Below are 12,055 nucleotides of genomic sequence, written 5' to 3'. Positions count from 1 at the left end.
TGCTGACCTGCTTCGTCATGGAAAGGGTGGAGTCAAGGATGACCCCTAGGTTGCGTGCGTGGTTGATGAGTGTAGGGGGTACTCCTAGTGCAGTCGGCCACCAGGAGTTGTCCCAGGCTGAGGGGGTGGATCCGAGAATGAGGACCTCCGTCTTGTCCGAATTCAGCTTCAGTCTGCTGTTTCTCATCCAAAGAAGATTGCTAATAGCGATGGGTACAATGAGTACATACTCATGTCCTAAAACCCTACTTTGGACTCTGCCACAGAATCAACTACTAACCAATTCATGAATCTTGTATTGGTCAAGTGAAACCTGTTCCAGAAGAGCTAATAAATGGACTGATTAATGCAAGCCTTCCACTGATCACTCTTAGTGCTGTCCAAGTGAGTCTTCCTATTGGGGGGAGGGGGTGCAAGATGGCTGAGGGACACTTTGTGTGCTACATGAGTCTTATGTCAGAGGGTTATATCAGATGACTGATACACTTTTTGTACTAAGTGAGTCTTCCTATGTTACAGGGTTATGACAGATGGCTGAGGCCCTTTTTGTGCTACATGAGTCTTCCTATGTCTGATGAGTGAGCCAGATGATTTAGAGACGCTTTTTTTATTCTACTTTAGTCTTCATAAGTCTGAGGGCTGTGCCAGATGAATGAGAGGAACATTTTGTGCTAAGTGAGTCTCCCTGAGTCTGAGGGGTGTTCCAGAGGACCAAGAGACACGTTTTGTGCCAAATGAGTCTTCCTATGTCAGAGGGGTGTGCCAGATTAATGAGAAACGCTTTTTCTGCTAAGTGAGTGAGTCTTCCTGAGTCGGAGGGGTGTGCCAGATGACCGAGAGACACTTTTTGTGCTAAGTGAGTATTTCTATGTCAGGACAGAGGTGGTCACTGAGCAGTATGAACATGCAAAGTATCTGCATCCCCAGATGAGTGGAAGAAAATGAATACCTTGCCATTCCAGGGTTCCTATCAACACCATTTTGATAGTGAAAGATTCGCCCAAGATCCTGCACTCTTGCTTATTTATATTTTTTGTAATGGTTGAAATATTTTCATTCTGTCTTTAATCACCCAAGGTGCATGTGCGCCATGGGTGGTGCTGCTTCTCCTTTTGTTTTCATTCACGTACCCTTTATGGGGGTTGTACTATAATGTGCCAAATGGCAAAGGGTCGAATTGACTTTAATAAAAATCGAAATCAAGCATTTCCCAAAAGACAATGAATGGTAGTATACTATTGACATTTAGGCGCTTTCCTCTGCATACACGCGGGACATGAATGAATTTAGGACAAAGAAAGGGCAGTTCTTATTTAATCTCATGGTTGTCTTTGAATGTCGTACTTAAACATTGTGCTACTTAAATACCACTCACTTCTGAGAAATGTTTCCCACTGAATTACATGGGCATAACGCGTGTGATTTTTCATTTTTGATGAATTCACTGCTTGGAATTGTGTTTATATGTTATTTCTTGGTTTACAGGCCGTGTGGCTAGAGATGAACCGGAATCGCAGAGCTTTCCCTTACGTGGTGACGATGATCTAATGTGTTGTGGGGCAGATGGGGCGAGTTTACTTTGGAATGAAGCCGGAAGCCTACGCTTTTAAGGAGCTGCAGCTGTGGGAAGACAGAGCCGCGTGAGATAATGCTGACTCACCAGAAACTGTTCCCAGTCGCTCATGGGCGCTGTGCTTTCAGTCTGAATGTCATTATTTAGAACTGTCTGAGAGTAATTATTTGCATCTGTGGGATAAGAACACTTCTCCAGGCTAACAAACATCTTGCACATTTTCATAGGTAATGTATGAGACCAAATTCGCAGACAGCAACAGTTTAATAAATTGAACTGGATGTAGGACGCATTGGCCACATCTATACACACGTGCAGTTCGGAAAGCAGAAAGTTACAAAGCTACGCATCAAGGGTACCAACGGCGGATGACAGGCATGGGGAGAGGATGTCTCTCGCGGCTAGACAGCCGACCTTGGTGCTGGGAAACCAAGGTTCGAGCCTCGGGGTCGAATCCACAACATGTGCTTTTGGGCAAATCACCAACAGGCACATGCATCAAACCTTTTTGCGATCGCAAAGGGTGCGAATCGCAAAAATAGGCCGTTTGCGATCGCAAAAGTCAGTGTTGAAATGCATCAACTGTATATTTGCGAAAATCCATTTTTTCGCAAATATAAGGAATCGCAAAACATTCTGCGAATCAAATAGCGAATCGGTATTAGCGTGTCCCAATTACCGAATCGCAAACAACGAATCGCAAAATGTATGCATGACAAATCGCAAATAGCGATTTCCATGAAAATCGCAAATTAGCGATCGCTAAATAAGAAGGATCACAACCAGGTGGTAATCATGAGTGCAAATCACAGACAGGTGAAAACCAACTGAAACCCATTTAAACACACCCAGAATGAGCCAGCACTGTTCACAATGGCAGGGATTTACCTGATGGCGAGGAGGATGAGGCTGCAGGCTGCCGCACAGAGACGGAGGCGAATGAATGAGCGCATCTTCAGAGTCCGCATAACTTTGCTAGGCCAGCAAGAGGATGAGATATACGACAAGTATAGGCTCAATGCAGCAATGATCCATGACCTAATCAATGAATTGGACCCCATAATGCAACGACAGACACGTAGGACCAATGCCATCCCAACGCATGTGCAGGTCCTATGTTGCCTACACCTTCTGGCGTCAGGCAGTTTTCAGGGGGTCATTGCTGTTGCGGGAGGTGTGTCACAAAGCGCACTTTCAAGAATATTGAAAGCATTCCTTGATGCCATGATGGCCGTGATCGGGTCTCATATCAAGTTCCCTACCACCGCGCTTGACCTTGCAAAAACCAAACAGGAGTTCTACCAGATAGCTCGTTTCCCACATGTTTTGGGTTGTATTGATTGCACCCACGTTGCAATATGTCCCCCTGCAACACAGGAATATATATATAGAAATAGGAAATCTTACCATTCCCTCAATATTCAGGTTGTTTGCAATGCCAAAAACATTATCACTGACATTGTTGCGCAATTTCCAGGGAGTGCACATGACTCTTATATCTTCAGGCAAAGTGGCATACACACCCGTCTTGTCAGGGGAGAATTTGGAGAGGGACATCTGCTTGGTAAATATGTGTTATAGTTTATCACTGTCATTGTACGTATGTCAATGTGAAGCTGCCACTGACTCTTTGCTCCATTACATGTAGGTGACAGCGCATACGCCTTGCGTAATTACCTAATGACGCCTTACCTCAATCCCACAACTGCCAATCAACAGAGGTACAATGCAGCACATATTTCGACAAGGAACATCATAGAGCGCACATTTGGGCTGTTGAAGAGCCGATTCAGATGTCTACATAAGACCGGTGGAGCACTGAAGTACAACCCTGAACAATGCTGCAAGATAGTAGCGGCATGTGCCATGCTGCACAACATAGCGACAAGGGGAGGAATGGACATCGAGGTGTCTGACAGCGATTCGGAGGATGGGAACCAGCAAGTGCCACAACACCATGCAGCACAAGGGGCAGGCGCAGCAGAAGGGCGTAGGAGAAGATTTGACATCACACAAAATTATTTCTGAGGTGAGTAATGATGACACAGAAACTGACTATTGCTATCAGAGTATTCTTTAATTAAATAAAATTGCCATGAGTGTTCAAGCACACTTGTAATCTGACCAGTGCAATGGACATAAGTGGTTTGCAAATGTCAATTCACTTGTCACTCTGTGAAAAGTCAAATCCAAATAAATGGTTACGTCACCATAGTGGAATGCACTTGTACATGCCAGTCTAGCGCTTTTTCCCACGAACACCCAGACGCCTGTCAGACCCAGCATTGTCATCCGTTATGTTGGAAGCGGCGGGGGTACTGCTGCGTGTGTTGCGTCTTCCTGCAGTGCGGACTGGAACTGCCACACTACTTAGGCTTGAGCCACCCTCACTACCCTCTTCGGGCGTGGAATTGTTGGCCGCAATTGTGGAAGCATTTAGCAAATCAACTGCATTTGTGACCTGGTCCAGTGCTTTAGCCACATCGCCGCTCCAATGGCACATTTCAGTTTGCATGGTCACAGACCTACGTGCCAGCAGTGCAGTTGTCGTGGCCAATCTATTGTTTGATTTAGCAAACATTTTCAATTGCAGCATTAGTTGACGATGCTGTCTCTTCTGGGATACATTTCCCTCATGCATCACCTTGCTCAGTTGCTGCACACTTTCTGACAGTACTGCTATGTTGCTAGCCATCTTGCCAACTTGCAATTGTACTAATCGTGTGTTTTTTGTCTGCAGGCGCTGCATACGGAGCATCTGTCCCTCAAGACCACCCCAGACATCACTTGGTTGCTCCTCCTGCTGTGTCCTGAGTGCTCTTCCTCTCCTACGCCGGGCTCTGTGATTAGTTCTGGGGACCTGTGGTTGTGTTTGTGTGATGGAAGTTGTCTGGCCATGGCTGCCACCTGGTGTTGCATCAGCCTCATCATCTTCACACTCCATGGTGACTAGGGATGGAACAGTAGCCCTGCGTGACTTTGTTGGACGTGAGGGATTTATTTGCACCACAGGTGTGTCCATCTGTTCACCTGCGCTGGTGTCCTGCATGTCTGGGGAATCGCTATCCACATCTTCTACACGTTGTGCATCTGTGAGGTGAAACAGTGCAACACTGTATTATTTCATGTCTGTGATATTAATTGCACAGTAATAAATTTCTGCCTTTGTAAATGATTTTATACTCTATTCAGCTTTTTTGGGTTGTTACTCTGAGATTTGACATTTTAACTGCTTGACCTGACTACATCTCCCATAATGCCCCTCACCTACTGAATGCATTGTGTACTGGATGTTCAGGGTCTGCACTTGGGCTGTGCTATGGTCGAGTTCTACCTTTACATTTTGTAACACTAAGAAAACATACATTCATCTTACCTTCAGATGTGTTTGCTGCTCCGGACGTGTCCAGCTGGGTCACACCAACAACAGCTTCTGGCTGGATGGTGGATTCAATCAAGTCCTCCATGGGAGTGTTCCCAGTGTCTGTTGGTGTTCCCCCTCCTGTCTTCTTTGCCTCCTTCAGGCGGTCAGCTATGCGCACCTTAGCCCGACTGCGCAAGTCGTACCATCGTTTTTTGAGTTCTTCAATGGTGCGGTGTGTCACCCCAATGGCATTGACCCTGTTTTGGATCCGGAGCCAGATTTTCCTTTTCTCCTGCTCTGCCACTTTCAATGATGCCTTTCCAAACAGCTTGTCATGGCTGTGGACTACTCCCTCAATGAGGGTGTCAATTTCTTTTTCTGCAAATTTAATTTTGCGTTTCCTGCCTGTTTGGCTCTCCTCTGCTGTTTGTGAGGCTTCCATTTGATATCACAAGTTTTTCTTCTGTCTCTGTCACACTCCTGTTCTGCTCCCAGAGCCAGCTCCCTCCTCTCCCTGACACTGTGCACTGGAAATGAGGCTGGTGCTGCTCACTTCCTGGTTGTGATGTCATCAGGATGCATCAAAAAGCGACTTCGGTATTAGCGATTTCGCTAATTGCGAAATCGCTAATAGCGAGTTCGCAAATGCCGAAATCGCAATTTATTTAGCGATTTTTAGCGATTCGCAATATTCTCGCAATGTTTTTGTTGCATCGTGTTTTGCGAGTCTTTATTTGCGATTCCTTAAAATTCGCAAATAAGGACTCGCAAACTCTCTTTTTGATGCATGTGCCTGCAAATCTCCCGTGCCTACCAAAAAAATGAAAATGAATGTGTCCTTGTGCAACTTAACTGGTGCTCATGTAAAGCGCTCCAATACCTTCGGGTCGAGTTCGCTATAGAAATATACCCAAAAATAAATCTAGGCCACACACCGACACTATGAGGATGCAGGAAACTGATAGTGTGTCACCCTTCCCTTGGACAGTAGGGAAGCTGACCATCGGATGGCCATCAAAACCACACCCGTTTCCAATTGGCTAGTGAGGGAATACAGGCTTGGACCACACGAGTGAAAGGGCAACTTATGCCCCCAAATCATTGCAGCCTACAAGTTCGGGATATGAAAATTGTCCTTTTACTAATCAAATCATCCAGGACGAATACACCCATTACACAGACGTCTTGATACAGTCCAACCAGACAATTGCCCCTCCAGCTAATGTCAAAGAGGCAGATGTTTAATCAACTCTTGTTTAAAGGAAAACATATCTGCCAGTGTATGAAAGATGCACCCTTGGGATGGAAGAGGCTAAGAACCAAAAACTTATGTCACACTTCACTTTTGACATACTTTCATGGTCGGACATCCATAAACCTCAATAGAAAATATTAGACAAATTCTCCTAACATATGCCCAACTCGGCCCAGATCTGACCTGCAGGGGGAATGGTTGGAACAATGCGGGCAGAGCCGTGCATATCCCTACAACGCAGGCACTACCAGGCTTGCCTTAACCACGCAGATGCCTCAACCATGCATATCAGTGGTTAAGGCAGTGCGCAGTCTAGCTTCTTGAATTGGCGGAAGCAGGAAGGATCGGGAGAGGATGCAGTAAGGTAAGTGGGGCTGCAGCCAGGTTTTGGAGGGGTGGGGTAGTTTTTAAGGGTTGGGGGTACTTTTCAGGGCTGGGGGCTAGGTTATTTTCAGGGCTGGGGGGTCGGGAAGTTTTTAGGACTCAGAGGGGGTCGGATAGTTTTTAGGGCTTAGGGGAGGGTGGAGTTGTTTTTAGGGCTTGGGCGACGAAGTTTTTAGGGCTTGGGGTGGTTTTCAGGAGAGAGGGGTAGTTTTAGGTCTCTGGGTGAGGGCTTGGGATCCGTTTTAGGGCTTAAGAGGGCAGGGTAGTTTTTAAAGCTTGGGTTGGGGGTCGGGGTCGTTTTTAGGGGTTAGGGGAGGGCGGAATAGTTTTTAGAGCTTGGGGCAGGGAAGTTTTTAGGGCTTGGGGGAAGGCGTTGGTTTTCAGGAGGGAGGGGTAGTTTTAGGTCTCGGGGCAAGGGTCGGGGGTAACACTTACCTTGTATTTCTTAACCATGCATATGTCCTTGCCATACATGCCTTAACAACACATATTTTGTTGTAAAAGCATGCGTGGTAAAGACACATGCGTGGTTAAGACTTGCGTGGTTAAGACCGCGTGGAACTGGCATGCGTGGTAAACAAATGCGTGGTTCCATCACAAAACTGACCTGAGGTAACAGCACCTCTCACCAAGAAACATGAAACACAGATATATTACAAGACAATCAAACTATCTCACACATATGCATTACAAGCACATATGAACTAGTTGGATCACCTCATCAGTGAAAGGGATTTTAACATACTATAATAATTATTCAATGTTTTGTCTACCAAAATGACTGCACAATGATTAAAGTATCTGTGATTTTTAGCCTGCTTAATTTATACTGTTGGCTTTTCTCACACAGGACAGCCCAATACATATGTGGATATGCATAATTGTATTTCTGTATTCAGGAAACATTAACCGCTTCGGTGCTCATGACGAGCCCAGCTCATCATGAGGCACAGTGGAGCTGTGCTCATGACGAGCTGGGCTCGTCATAACCGTCGCTGCCCGCCCACGCGTGGTTGATTCCCCGCCTGTGCGGGAGAATCAATCAGTGGGCGGGGTCGTGACGAGCTCAGCTCGTCATGAGCACAGCTCCTCTGTGCCTCATGACGAGCTGGGCTCGTCACGAGCACAGTGCCACCGCTGCAGCCCCCCCCGAGTCGCGGGAGAATTACCTGCGCGTGCAAGGGGTTAAAGAGACCATACACATTTCTACACACAACATGGCAGTACAGCTGTGACCTGAATATCAAACCATTCCAACTCAGCGTCACATCCCTCTCACTATAAAGCCACATACATCTTAGAACGATACAGAACATTTTAGCTCAAACACACAACACTGCCTAGAAGCTATATCTTTTTTTGGCTAGCGATATCGGTCACAGGTAAGAGTGTTGGGGTGGTGAGGCTGTGCGGGGGCAGGGCGGGGTGGCGGGAAGTCAACCGAAGACTAGTTATTTAAAAAGAAATAAAGAAATTATAAAACCACTTACCTTGCGCTCACCGCATCGCTGTGTCGGCAATAAAAATGGTTTTATTTAATTTTAACTAACCTGTCATCTGTCACATGAGTGTGAATAGTTATTAAATTATACCAAGGACAAAGCCCTGCTTACTAAGAAAAGGCAACCATGGATAAAGAACCACAACTGGTCAATGAAAATCCCAGCCCTATTTGGAAAGGGAAACCAGAAAGTTCAGAAAATGATTTATTAGCACAAGAAGATCGTGTCGCTGCAAAGCAGTCAGCCTGCCAAATTCCGCAATCAGGGCTAAGTTGGGGTGCCCACCTCACTGCAGGTCTAAAGTCAGGAACACTTCATCTACTAATTAATGATTCTGATGTGTTAGTCTAATTAGTTCAATGGATGCAAAACAAAACTATACTGTTGGACCCGGCCTCGTAGAATGGCCCTCCGTGCCCCCGCACCACCGAAACCTGGTACCTACAGCCCAAGCCCACGGCCCAGCCGAACCTCCCCACCAGGACACACGCACCGACCCGGACATCCCCGTCCCTGGCCTCTCTCCTTTCGGCCACCCCGGGCCCGCGTGCCCACTTCATGCACCAAGATGGCCGCCCGGCCCCAGCGCGACCCGGGCCTAGAGGCGCCACTCCGGCTGGGGTACATCACGTTTCCAGGGGATGAGAGAGGGAGGAGCCGTTTCTATCGCACCTCTGAACTCCCCCGGGACGATGGGTTTCGATCGGCCCTCCGGCCTCCCTGAGGGCTGGCTCCATGCCTGCTGGGTGTCTGGGACTCCTCCCGACCCGGCCCTGAAAGGATCAAAAGACTATAGCAGGAAATCCCGACAAGCGACCCCCAGGTGACAAGACCCCTGCCTGCACAGACTCCGGACATCAAAGAGGGGTCGACCTATAACAAGGGGTGCTCTGGGTCTGTCCGGCAGATTCGACGCTGGAACAACGAGAGCCTGCCGACGTGGTCGCGGCTCCTGGAACTTGAACCCACCTGAGCCCTGCTGAGTGACTCGCGGCTCCCTGAAGATCGTAAGACCTCCGAACTTGTACCTGAGCCCTGCTGAGTGACTCGCGGCTCCCTGAAGATCGTAAGACCTCCGAACTTGTACCTGAGCCCTGCTGAGTGACTCGCGGCTCCCTGAAGATCGTAAGACCTCCGAACTTGTACCTGAGCCCTGCTGAGTGACTCGCGGCTCCCTGAAGATCGTAAGACCTCCGAACTTGTACCTGAGCCCGCTGAGTGACTCGCGGCTCCAACCGACTCTCACGGTCCCGCCGGACCCCGACTACAACATCGTATCCCCCAGCTCGAGGATTGTGAGCTGTGCGCCGGATACGTCCCTGCTTGAACCTTTACCAGAGACTGTCCCGCTACCCCCGACCCCTTCCGAGACTCTTGAGCCCGTGCTCACCTTGTACATATTTGCAGTGATAACCTACTTGATAAAGATTGTTTTCTCAGAATACCCGGTGTGGTCACTCTGTGTCGTGTGGTGCCAGAAGTACGATCCTAGATACGAGATTCCTCCCCCTGGGGAGTCTCCCGCCAGTGCCCGGCTACGATACCTTGAGGGTGGGACTCAGGGTAGTCAGGACCCCTTCCAGGCTCCTCTGAGGTCGCCGTCTAACATTGGTGGCAAGCGACGGGATTCGGGCCCATCACCTAGAGATCGTACCGTGAACAACGGAAGCACTACCGACAAAAATGGCAGAAGGGAGCGCCGTGAGCCCTGCAGAAACCAGCGCCAACAGGGTGTTCCAGGTGGAGCAGCTAGAAGAATACACACACAAGGAGCTAAAGCAATTCTGCAAATAACTTAAAATCGCTACCACTGGTCTCAACACTAAAGAGGATTTGCAGAAAGCACTGAAAACTTGGGTGGAGACCGGGGCCTCCCGCCCGGAAGGCACGGGGGAGCGCCCCGATGAAGCCGAACCCCCCCAAAGTGGAAGCAATAGCAATCAGGTGCGAGGCATCGTACCGGACGGGGGCCTATCCCCAGAAGAGCTCGCGGACAGAGAGAGAAGCCGCAATCATGAACTCGAGTTAGCCAAACTCAAAATCGAGGGCGAATGGAAGTTAGCGGAAAAAAAGCTAGCAGTAGAGCAAATGCGTGTACAAGGCGAACTAGAAGAAAAGAAGCTCCAACAGGAGCACGAAGGAAGGAAGCTCCAACTAGAGCACGAACGCAGCTTGAAAGAAATCGAGCTCAAGGCCAGAAGCGAGGAAGGAAGGCCCCCGGGAAACCGAGAGACGGCCTCCCCAGCGGAACAGAAGGTCCACATCCCCAAGGATGTGGTCAAGGAATATTATAAAAACGATGACATTCAGCAATGGTTCAGGGCCTACGAGGTCGCCATGACCTCCCATCGGATCCCGCAGAAGGATTGGGGGGCGGGGTTGTGGGGGCGGTTTCTGAGCGAAGGAAGGGACACCCTGCTCGACCTACCCCTCTCCCTGCAGACCTCCTACAGCCACATGAAAGAGGCTCTACTCACAAGATACGGCCTCACCCCAGAAATGTACCGTCAGCGATTCCGGGACTGCCGGAAGATCCCGGGCACCACCTGGGTGGAGTATGTAAACTTTTTCAGTCGGGCCTTCGATGGGTGGATCAAGGGCAGCAAAGTCACCACCCTTGCCGAACTCACTGACCTCATGTTGTGGGAACATCTGGCTGCGAACTGCTTCATAGAACTACGTCAGCATCTGCTTGACAGCAAGCTCACAGATCCCCGGAAGCTGGCTGTGGAGGCCGACCGCTGGACCAACACCCGGGTCTCCCGGGGCATGGTAGGAGAGTACCCCCGAGCCGGTCAGGGACCACCCCGCCAGAGAGGGGGAGGGAACCAGGGAGGGCCGAGAGAGTCCCAGCCTAGCCCCCCGAAGACACAACCTCCACCTTTCCCGGCGCCCCCCCCACCGGTGACAGGGCCCCCTGGGAGACGGGGACACCGGGTGACCGTCACATGTTTCCGTTGCCAGAAACCCGGGCACTACGCCAATGACCCAGAGTGCCCCATGGCCACCCAAGTCTCCCCTACCACCCCTGCGAGACAGATAGCCAACGTAGCTCTGGGGAAGGAGGTTGAGGAAGCCGAGGAGTGGGAACCCGCAGCAATGGCCCTAGTATCCCTGGGAGATAGAGAGATGATCCCTGGTAGCCTCCTACCCTCCAACACACAGAAGTACGGGCAGCTCGTCAAAATCAATGGCCACCAGGTAGAGGCCCTGCGGGACACCGGGGCCAGTATCACCGGTGTCCTCAGGCACCTAGTCCCCGAGGAGCAGATCCTCCCCAACGTCTTTTGCCCCGTAATCTCCGCAGACAATAGAGAAAGTATGTGTCAGGTAGCCCTGGTGCCGTTTGAGTGGGGAGGGGTGATAGGTAAACTCAAGGTGGCCGTAAGAACCTCCCAGCCGGTCGACTGCCTCTTAGGGAACGACCTAGAGAGTTCTCCCTGGAAGCACGTCGAGCGCAAGGCCCACCTAGGAATGATGGGACTCCCCGAGTGGGTGTGCGCCACCACCCGATCTATGTCAGCCCGGCTCACTCCCCGGAGAGAAGTCGAGAACACCCCGATCGAAGAGACCAGTACAGTCCCCGCCGAGGGTCCTCCCGTCCCCCCAGCAGAAGGGTCCGTCGCCCGCGACGAACCCGCACCATCCGACCCCGCCCCGGTCCCCGAGTTGGGAGATCTACCCGAGTTGGCACATTGGCGCCACGAGGGCGGGCCCACTCGGGAAGAGTTTTGCCGGGAGCAAGCCACTTGTCCTTCCCTGGTCGGACTGCGGTGCCAGGCCGAGGGCCAAGCCGCAGGTGACCAGACCGGGACACACCGAATCTATTGGGAAAATAGCATCTTGTACAGTGAGCAGAAGTCGGTGGAGTTGGGATCCGGACGGGTACTGGTGGTACCCCTCCGCTTCCGAGATTTCCTCCTGGGCTTAGCCCACGACGTCCCCCTCGCCGGCCACCTGGGTCAGGACAAGACCTA

General features: G+C 50.2%; 1 long non-coding RNA gene across 1 annotated transcript; it reads left to right on the top strand.

The window, feature by feature from the left end:
- Positions 1-3,219: 3,219 nt before the first annotated feature.
- On the top strand, positions 3,220-4,748 carry LOC146865893 (uncharacterized). The gene is made up of 2 exons (XR_014970352.1): positions 3,220-3,602; positions 4,314-4,748. It is a non-coding gene; the product is annotated as an uncharacterized LOC146865893 (long non-coding RNA).
- The last annotated feature ends 7,307 nt before the right edge of the window (positions 4,749-12,055 follow it).

Source organism: Triturus cristatus, chromosome 2_1 (genome assembly GCF_964204655.1).
Source record: "Triturus cristatus chromosome 2_1, aTriCri1.1, whole genome shotgun sequence".
NCBI lineage: Eukaryota > Metazoa > Chordata > Amphibia > Caudata > Salamandridae > Triturus > Triturus cristatus.
This window is presented reverse-complemented; position numbering and strand designations above follow the sequence as displayed.